Genomic DNA, 10,148 nt, shown 5'->3' on the forward strand with positions numbered 1-10,148 from the left:
ACAGACGTGACAGAGTCTGGAGACTCCATGGAGAATGTTCTGCTGCCTGCAATATTCTCCAGCATGACCAGTTTGACAGTGGGTCAGTAATGGTGTGGGGTGGCATTTCTTTGGGGGGCCGCACAGCCCTCCATGTGCTTGCCAGAGGTAGCCTGACTGCCATTAGGTACCGAGATGAGATCCTCAGACCCCTTGTGAGATCATATGCTGGTGCAGTTGGCCCTGGGTTCCTCCTAATTCAAGACAATGCTAGACCTCATGTGGTTGGAGTGTGTCAGCAGTTCCTGCAAGATGAAGGCATTGATGCTATGGACTGGCCCGCTTGTTCCCCAGACCTGAATCCAATTGAGCACATCTGGGACATCATATCTCGCTCCATCCTCCAACGCCACATTGCACCATAGACTGTCCAGGTGTTGGTGGATGCTTCAGTCCAGGTCTGGGAGGACATCCCTCATGAGACCATCTGCCACCTCATCAGTAGCATGTCCAGGCATTGTAGGGAGTTCATACAGGGACGTGGAGGCCCCACACTACTACTGAACCTAATTTTGACTTGTTTTAAGGACATTACATCAAAGTTGGATCAGCCTGTAGTTTGGCTTTCCACTTTGATTTTGAGTGTGACTCCATATCCAGACCTCCATGGGTTGATAAATTTGATTTCCATTGATCATTTTTTGTGTGATTTTGTTGTCAGCACATTCAACTATGTAAAGATGAAAGTATTTCATACAATTAGTTCATTCATTCAGATCTAGGATGTGTTATCTTAGTGTTTCCTTTATTTTTTTGAGCAGTTTATATAGAGAGCTATAAAAGTGACAGAAAGTGTCAGCTATGGAAGCAGAATCAGTATGGTTAGTGCCATCAGAGGTCACAATTTTTTGTATAAACGAACTTTCTCTCATCTTTTTAATCATTGCCAACATGAGGCGACCACCCTCGTCGCCACGGAGAAACAGCTTTTATCGAAAACGGACAACATTGTCCGCGTGTTTTTTGGACAAGATGTCCTTCAGCTTTTCCCATAGAAGGGACAGTTCAGTAAGGGAACTAGGTGTAGAAAGAAGTGGGTGTGCCCTCTCTAATTCTACTATCACTTGGAGCAATTGAGAAATTTGTGCCGTCCTCGCTTTTTTGACTCAAGTACCTGTTTAATAAGCAAGCCTCGAATGTATGACTTGTGAATCTGCAGACCGCCGTCAGTGAAAGGTGTGATATTAATTTCAAAGCACGCAGAAAGATGGGAAGATAAGTTAGCGACATCTTAGTCGTTGGTCAAGAGCGACTTATTAAGTCGCTAGGTCTAAGCATGTCTAGGAAGGTGAGGTAGGGCTAAAACAGTGTGAGGTAGGGCTAAAACATATATCGAACAGCGTCCTCAGGCCGATATCTGACCCTTGAGCCGAGGGAAGGACACTACTGTGGCAGAGAAGGTAGTCTAATTGCTGTGAGGTCCCGTGTGGTGCAGAAAAAAATGTGTACATCCGTTCAGTGGGGTGTAATGTTCGCCAGGTATTTACTAATTCCATATCATGAAGTTTGTTCCGAAGTGTACGCAAAGCAAAAGCAGAGGTGTGAGTTCTGCCAGTGGATGAGTCTAGGGGGTTCAAGGGGCGATTGAAATCTGCACCTAATATGATAGGGCCTTCCGCAAATGTCCTTAACTCCTCAAAGGCAAAGGTGTATGTCCCGGTTCCAACCTTACCTTTCAGAAACAAAGATCCACCGTCACCACCGTCTTGCTGGGCTTCCAGTACGAAAGGAACTTCCTTCGAAAAATGCTATGTAAACTCCCGAGAGGATGAATTGGTGCTGCAGCTGTGAAGCCAAGATGAGAAGTTATTAACAGGTAATTTGGGTATCTGCCCATGTTTAAAATGCATTTCTTGTAGAAAGGGTACTGATGCCTTCTCTCTCTCATCAATAGGGAAAGAAGAGTGAGATTGGAAAATGAAGGAAGGAAGAAAGAAAAGAGGGGTTGTGAGAGGTGAGGCTAGTGTAGTACTAAGAAAGAGAAGAAGTGAAAAGAGAGAAAAAAGTTCAGTGACTAGATAAAATCTGAAGTAGCTGTTAAAGTAGAACCACAAAGAAGAAGAGAAGGAGGGGAAACGGAAGTGGTCCTGAACAGGGAGAGGAGGCAAGTAAGCAGCTGGGTAACCAATTGGCACATAGAGTTGTAGATGATCGCTTCTCTATTCAGAGGCGTAGTTCCATATGTAGGGGTGCAGCCCCAAGGCTAGGATGATGCATTGCGCCTTCTGGTAGATAACAAAGTCCTTCAGTAAACCTATCTTGATATAGGCAATCGGGGTTTGTAGGATGAAGTCTCTTATACACCACACCTGGGCGGAAAAGGGGGTTGGGGGGGAGGGGTTGGTGGATAGGAGGTGTGAGAAGGGGGGGATGTATATCTTCCAGCGACTTAAAAGTTCTACTGTTTAGACATTCAAATGTTCAAATGGAGGCAGTGGAATTCTTGTAGGTGTCTCTAAAATCCAACAGAGGCATGCAGTCAAATAAACACTAAGGCAAGTTGTCAGACAACAAATGCATATCTAAATGCAGTGATGGAGGGATGATCCAAAGCAATAAGGTGGAAAGTCACAGGAGGACATCCGCACCATATAGGATTCCTTCAGATAAATGCATAATCAGATCTCAGTTGGGTCTTCTGGTTTTGCTTCTTCTGTTTAGGAGATTTGAACCATTGACCACTGGGTCATTTTCGGCAAAGCAGGTAAGGTGTGACTAAGCTGGACAGGCAGCCATGAGGGTGTGTCCATGGGATCAATGCCCAGAAAGGGTCACAGTTTCTCTAGCTCTTCAGGTGCCCGAACAGCAAAACATCTTCCATCTTTAAGCACAGAGAGGCCAAATGGGTAAAGCCAGGTATAGGGGACATTCAAGTCCCGTAAACGCTGAAGCAGTGTATTGAGCAAACAGCGCTTTGCTAGGGTGGAAGGTGGTATGTCTTGGAAGAGTTTGACAGGAACTCCCTTATGGAGGATTGACTCCATTTCCCTGCTGGCTTTCAAGATGGCCGCCGTGTCTAGAAAACAAAGGAGGCTGCAGATTACATCTCTTGGCGGCTCTGAGGGCTTCGGCTTTGGTCTTAGCACCCTATGGACCTGTTCAATGGTGATTTCTGCAGCACAGTCAGCTTCCACCAAGGTGGAGAATATTTGGCGGGTTACTGTTGGGAAAGCATCTTTAGCAAAGGACTCAGGTACCCCTTTTATGTGGATATTCCATCTTCTACTATGATTCTCCTGATCCACTAACAGAAGGAACGTTCTATTAAGCTGCATCTCCTGGGCCCTGAGTTGATGCGACGCTAAGTCGCAGAAGGATACCGTGTCAGTGAGGGTGCCTTCTAAGTGCTCTGTGCGGAAGCCTGCCTGCTTCATGTCAGCTTTAATCTCCACCACTCCTGTAGTAGCGGCACCATGGCTGCCTGCATAGCCCTCGTGACCACTTTCTGAACTGTCTTCTTAATGAGGGATCTGGAGATTTAGAGTCAAGTGTCTTTGTCCCCGGAGTCCATCTGGTTCCCCTGCATGCTCTCCATATATGATTCTTCTTCTCTACCTGCGTCGCTAGACGGGCCATGCCGGACTCTCAGCCGACTTCTTTTTCAAGAATCCAGCCATGTCCGACTGATTTTTCCATGTCTTAGGTATGCCAGGGGTGTCACCCGGCTTGTTTCCATCTGTTCTGACCATGTTGGGTGTAGAATAAGTGCTGTAGGATACAGATTAGGACTCAGGCTGTGGAGAGCAGTGCATTCATGTGGCCATCCAGCTCTTCGGTCAGGCTCCGCCCACAATATGTGTCATTTTTTTGTGTGCCAGTATTTTCTTTCTGATGCACTCAGGGAAAATCTGTCTCATTTTAAGTGTGCCAGTTTTTTGTTTCTCGTACACTCAGGGTAAAGTAGTGGAAACAAGTGTTTTATGTAACTTTTTCACACAGTTGTTTAGGTAAAGATTTAAAAATAAAAATGTTTGTAGTAGCTCATAAATATGTGTATTGCATAGATGGTGGAGGTGAAACCATTGTCAATACCAAACCATTCACAGGCTGCAATGCACATCACAACAACTGGATGGCCACATATAGATACACAAATACAGTGGTCCCTTACAGGGTAGCTCCCACCATCCTATTTTTTTTTCTGTCCCTGCCTATTGCCAATCTATCCCTAACCCCCTCCCTGCTTTTAATTTTTCTTTTTACTATATTAAAAATAACTTTTCGTCTGCCTGGTAGTGTGCTCACTACCAGGCCGACTTCCCCAGCAGGCACCACGTCACTGATGCCTGCTGGGGACAACACTTTCACCCTTAGTTTATCTACACAGGGTGCATCCAGCTGTTTCACCACTTCAACTGCCAGCTTGCCCTGACATCTATAGGCTTTCAGGGCATGCTGGGAGTTGTAGTAGTGAAACAGCTGGAGGCACCCTGTGTAGATAAACTATAAGTTAGTGCCATGCGGCGCTACGGCACCAGCCCGTTCTCTCCGTCAAAGCCCCCCCCATACCCCATTCCCTTCATCACAACCCCCCCCCTCGCCCGCCCGTCCGCATACCCCGTTCCCTCCATCACAAACCCCCCCGCCCGCATACCCCATTCCCTCTTACTTACAGATACTGCAGAGTCCGGCAGCGGGCATGCAAGGGCAGCGGCGGCGACGACACGTGCGGGAGGAGTGGCCTCCCAGCCAGTGGCTGGGGAGCCAATGCGCTTTCTCCCGCCTGTCTGATTGACAGGCAGGGAGCGAGAGCAGCCTAAATGAAAAAGGACTGATTGCCAGGCCAAAATCAGTCCTTTTTCAGGCGTGACGTCACCCCAGGCTGCAGCCGGCCACTAGGAGGGAGACCCCTAGTTGCCGGTTTTCAAATGTAAATTACACCATGTTAATAAAAAAATTAAAAAAATAATGAAACTATATTAGATATATGTTGTAGTACATATGTACTGCAACATATCAAAAAAAAGTTGGTGACAGTGCCCAAAAAGTTGGTGACAGTGCCCATATGACAACCATTGTATGTAGGAACCATTGTATGTTGCGACCATAACTCTATGGAAACCTGGTAATTGGTTCTAAAGCCCCCAAAATATCATCCAAAAATAGAAAAATGTTAGGATTAAAGAAAAATAAGTAGATAACTAATACAGATAAAGCAAGTCTTTACATATAAAAGTAAGAAAGAGCTGCTGTACACACAATGTCCTAAAAAAAAGTAACATGTTAACATGTAGCCGCCCTCACCTGGAGCAGCTATCCCTGGCACAGACAAAGAGTAGTACAGAACATGTAGTACCTACCTGTACTGTAGGCCTCCTACAGTACAGGTAGGTACTACATGTTCTGTACTACTCTTTGTCTTTCCTGAAGTGCATGCACTGACTGGCATGCACTTAGCGCCCCGCTAAGTGCATGCCAGTCAGTGCATGCACTTCAGGAATACAGGGGTTTTACCAGTGAAATGTACATTCTGATTTGTCAGTTCTTCCAGCAATTGACAATGTTTTGCAGATCTGGACAGCATTGTATGTTGAGTATGGTTTCAAGTTGAAATGGTCCATAAATGACCATTGTATGTTAGAAATATTGTATGTTGAGGCCATTGTAAGTTGAGGGATCACTGTAAATCATGTTTGTATTTTTTTCCTAAAATAGTAATCTTATATACACTTAATGAGATAACTTGAGCCACAAGGAAAGGTAAGGACACATAGCTTTAGACTATTAAGATTAAAAACACAAGTCAATCTATTTAAAATAAATCTGACCATGGGTGTAGCCAAGGGCTCATAGGCCCTGAAGAAAAAGTTAATCTTGCCCCTTCCCCATGCCCCTTATTACACTGCTGGTTGGAAACCACCAGCGTACCATGTGTCCTGGTTTTTTAACAGCATTGGGTGACATTCTCTGTGCAATGTGTCTGCTGTATTTCCTGGTCTTCCTGCTCTGGTGTGTATCCTGCTCCATTCTGTCCACTAGGGGCTGCACCCGAGCATTGGTTGAGTTTTATAGAGCCAGCATGCACTCTTCATCCAAACCTAGCCAGGCCCTGCATATATAAGGCTGACAAGCCTACTGTTCCAGGCCTTAGCAAGGTTGTATATTCAGTCCTGCTAAGGTCTCTGTCCGCTGATCCTGTGTTCCTGATCCTGGCTGGCTACTGGACTTTGCCCCTATTGTATCCCCTGGAACTTGACCTTTCTCTCCTGTTAATGAACTTGGACTGCCTACCATGATTCCTGTCTGCTTACAGTTTGTTCCAGCCTACTGCTGTAGCCCTCTTGGCTAGCAGTTGTCTCTGTACCTGCTCTGTTAATAAACACCTTAAAGGGGTACTCCACTCCCCAGTGTTCAGAACATTTAGTTCCGAATGCTGGGTGCAGGCTTCGGGGGTCGCCACGCCTCTTGTGATGTCATGCCCCGCTCTGCCCCTTGTGACATCACACACAGAACTGGAGCCCCCCTCCAAAGCAACTGCAGCCAGCCTCCAGCAGCCCGACACAGCAGGAGAGAGCCCAGCGCAGCAGACCCCTAGCAGTAGCAGCATATGTTACCGGCACCTCAACTCGGAAGACTTGCGGCCTGGAGCGGCACCCGGAAAGTAACGGGACCTCCAGCAGGCAGGTAACGGCACAGCAGGAGGTGAATATGAGGATGTAGGTGCAGGGTCAGTCTATGGCAGGGGGTGTGATGGGTGACACACCCCCTCCCATAGACTTGCATTGAGGGGGCAGGGAGTGACATCGTGAGAGGCATGGCAACCACCAAAGCCCGCACCCAGCATTTGGAGCTAATTGTTCCAAATGCTGGGGAGTGGAGTACCCCTTTAATCAGCTTTGCTGTGTCTGACGCTATCTTTAGTGTCAGTTTTCCCCATTCTGCCTGCCTGGCCAGTTGCCACTTGTGGTACAGTGGGTCCACACCAATGGGGCATGACACCCCTTATAAACTGTGCCACCATACCTTAATGATCTGTGCTACCTTGCCCAATAAACAGCACCATCATATTCTAATAAACTGTGCCACCATACCTTAATGATCTGTGACTCCATGCCCCAGTAATTTGTTCCACTATGTCCCTAATGCTCTGTGCCACCATGTCCCAATAATCTGTTCCACCATGTCCCAATAATATGTGCCAACCATGCCCCAATGAACTGTGCCACCATTTCCCAATGAGTCATAACACTATAAGACCAATGAGACATAAGTCATAACACTATGCCACTATGATCTATGTGACCATGCCCCTTTTGATATGTTCCAATGTCCTGTATTGCTCTGTGCCACCATAGCCTAATGAACTGAGCAGCCATGCCCCCAATGAATTGTAAAAAAAATACTTCCTTCAAGCATCATTAATGTTTAATGCCACAGAGTTTCCTTGGCTTACCACTAAGACTAAGCTACCAGCATTGCATATCCTTATACTTCTTAGTTATTTTCTACTGTGCATTTTTGCTGTTGATATATACCAATACAAGTTTCACATATTTTAAAAACATCTAAAATAACTTGTCTGATAATGACTGTAAAATGATAGTTTCAGAGTAATGGAAAAATTAAAATGATAGAAAAAGTTTATTCCATACTTAAGATTTTACTTTTTAAAAATAATCGGAATCTCACTTGCTCATACTTAGTGTGTTTTGATCATCTGAGTACACAGATCCTACTTTAAAATAGAAACCTTGTTTATGACATTCCATAAACTACTTTGAGACAGAGCACTGTATTAAAATGCTGCCGCCAAACACGGTATACAGAGAGCAAGCAGCTGTTTGAAACAACACATTAAGAAGATTACAGGGTTTAGAAGCTCTGTGGGTAACAAAATATTGTGATTTTATCTTGATTTCCTTGTCAGAAATAATTAGAGGAATATATGAATTGGTTAGCACTTACATTTACTTGTCAATCCTTAGCAGGTTGCAAATAGCCTGAAGAATGCAAGCATCACTTACTCTGGATCTCATTGAGAAAGGACTTCAGGCAAATTCAATTCAGATGTATGGCTAAAAAATAATTTCTCTTTCTATTTTTGATATTATTCTTAATTTTAAAACAAAAATGTAGGATTACATTATATAATTACTTTTTAACCAACTCATATGTTTTCTGTTTGTGTTTTTCAATTTGTATTTATATTCTTGTTGATGTTATTTTAAAATATTTCCACTTATGGTAAATTTATGTCTACTATCCCCTTACCTAAAACAGTTAATTTATATGTGGAACAATCTTTATAAATAACTATTACTTTCCCTTATTTATGTGTTTCATTACTTTCATGTCATTTTGCCATGTATCACAATTGTGGTATGACTGCTGTTAAATTTATGTGGTTCTAAGGCCTCCTTTACAATTGCATGTGCACCCTAGTACAGAAGTGATGCTGCTTACTGATTGTCATGATATATATATATTTTTTTCTGTTAGGCGTTATTCCGACATAGCAGTTTATCTAAGTGGGGAATCTTTTTAAAGAAAATAATGTTGAACATTGAGTAAATGCACAAAGGATTGGATATTGTATTTCTTTTTAAGCTGCATGACCTCCATTGTTCTAACTTTATGACCCAAGTAATATTCAGTAGAAACCCCGATAACCTATTGGGAAGTGTGGAACATACATGTATGTTTTATGGTTCTTAGCTTTAATTATGGATCAAAGTTAATGTACAGAACATATTTAAGATGGCAGAACATGTAATGGAATAACGGGTTCCTGGCTGTTTTGTGTAGTATAGACACTGACTAGTGAAATAATGGCTGGGATGATGTTTTAAGACAGAGCTGTTGGATCTTTATTTTATATGCAACAATGGGTATGCAACAATGGGTCGTAAAGGTCCAGTAGAACCCTATTCAGAGCAAAATTAGTTTATATAATTGATAAAGAGAAATACAAAGATGTAAACAGGAAAAAAAAGCAGCAAGATATACTTAGCTATAAACCAACAATCGTGCAACAACTCTTCGAATCAAGAGTAACTTGAATCAAGAGTAACATCTTTTGCAGGCATTCTTATTATTCACATATTTTTTGGTATTTTTTGATGTTTAATAACTATTAATATTTTCATTACCCCTAATCTTTCTGATTATCACTTTGCACTGTTACGCCTAGCGCTCCGGGTCCCCGCTCCTCCCCGGAGCGCTCACGGCGTCTTTCTCCCTGCAGCGCCCCGGTCAGTCCCGCTGACCGGGAGCGCTGCACTGTCATGGCCGTTGGGGATGCGATTCGCACAGCGGGACGCGCCCGCTCGCGAATCGCATCCCAGGTCACTTACCCGTCCCGGTCCCCTGCTGTCATGTGCTGGCGCGCGCGGCTCCGCTCTCTAGGGCGCGCGCGCGCCAGCTCTCTGAGACTTAAAGGGCCAGTGCACCAATGATTGGTGCCTGGCCCAATTAGCTTAATTGGCTTCCACCTGCTCCCTGGCTATATCTGATCTCCTCCCATGCACTCCCTTGCCGGATCTTGTTGCCTTGTGCCAGTGAAAGCGTTTAGTGTGTCCAAAGCCTGTGTACCTGAACTTCTGCTACCCATCCTGACTACGAACCTTGCCGCCTGCCCCCGACCTTCTGCTACGTCTGACCTTGCCTCTGCCTAGTCCTTCTGTCCCACGCCTTCTCAGCAGTCAGCGAGGTAGAGCCGTTGCTAGTGGATACGACCTGGTTGCTACTGCCGCAGCAAGACCATCCCGCTTTGCGGCGGGCTCTGGTGAAAACCAGTAGCCTCTTAGAACCGGTCCACTAGCACGGTCCACGCCAATCCCTCGCTGACACAGAGGATCCACTACCTGGAAGCCGAATCGTGACAGTAGATCCGGCCATGGATCCCGCTGAGGTGCCGCTGCCAAGTCTCGCTGATCTTCCCACGGTGGTCGCTCAGCAATCGCAGCAGATTGCCCAACAAGGACAGCAGCTGTCGCAGTTGACCGCCATGTTACAGCAACTTCTGCCTCTGCTACAGCAGCAACCATCTCCTCCGCCAGCTCCTGCACCTCCTCCGCAGCGAGTGGCCGCTCCTAACCTCCGCTTGTCCCTGCCGGACAAATTTGATGGGGACTCTAAACTCTGCCGTGGATTTTTGTCTCAGTGTTCCC

At 45.2% G+C, this 10,148-nt stretch overlaps 1 long non-coding RNA gene across 1 annotated transcript; it reads left to right on the forward strand.

The window, feature by feature from the left end:
* Positions 1 to 1,713: 1,713 nt before the first annotated feature.
* LOC130302950 (uncharacterized) lies at positions 1,714 to 8,507 on the forward strand. The gene is made up of 3 exons (XR_008853092.1): positions 1,714 to 1,855; positions 1,934 to 1,993; positions 7,965 to 8,507. It is a non-coding gene; the product is annotated as an uncharacterized LOC130302950 (long non-coding RNA).
* The last annotated feature ends 1,641 nt before the right edge of the window (positions 8,508 to 10,148 follow it).

The sequence above is a fragment of the Hyla sarda genome, chromosome 1, assembly GCF_029499605.1.
Source record: "Hyla sarda isolate aHylSar1 chromosome 1, aHylSar1.hap1, whole genome shotgun sequence".
Lineage (NCBI taxonomy): Eukaryota > Metazoa > Chordata > Amphibia > Anura > Hylidae > Hyla > Hyla sarda.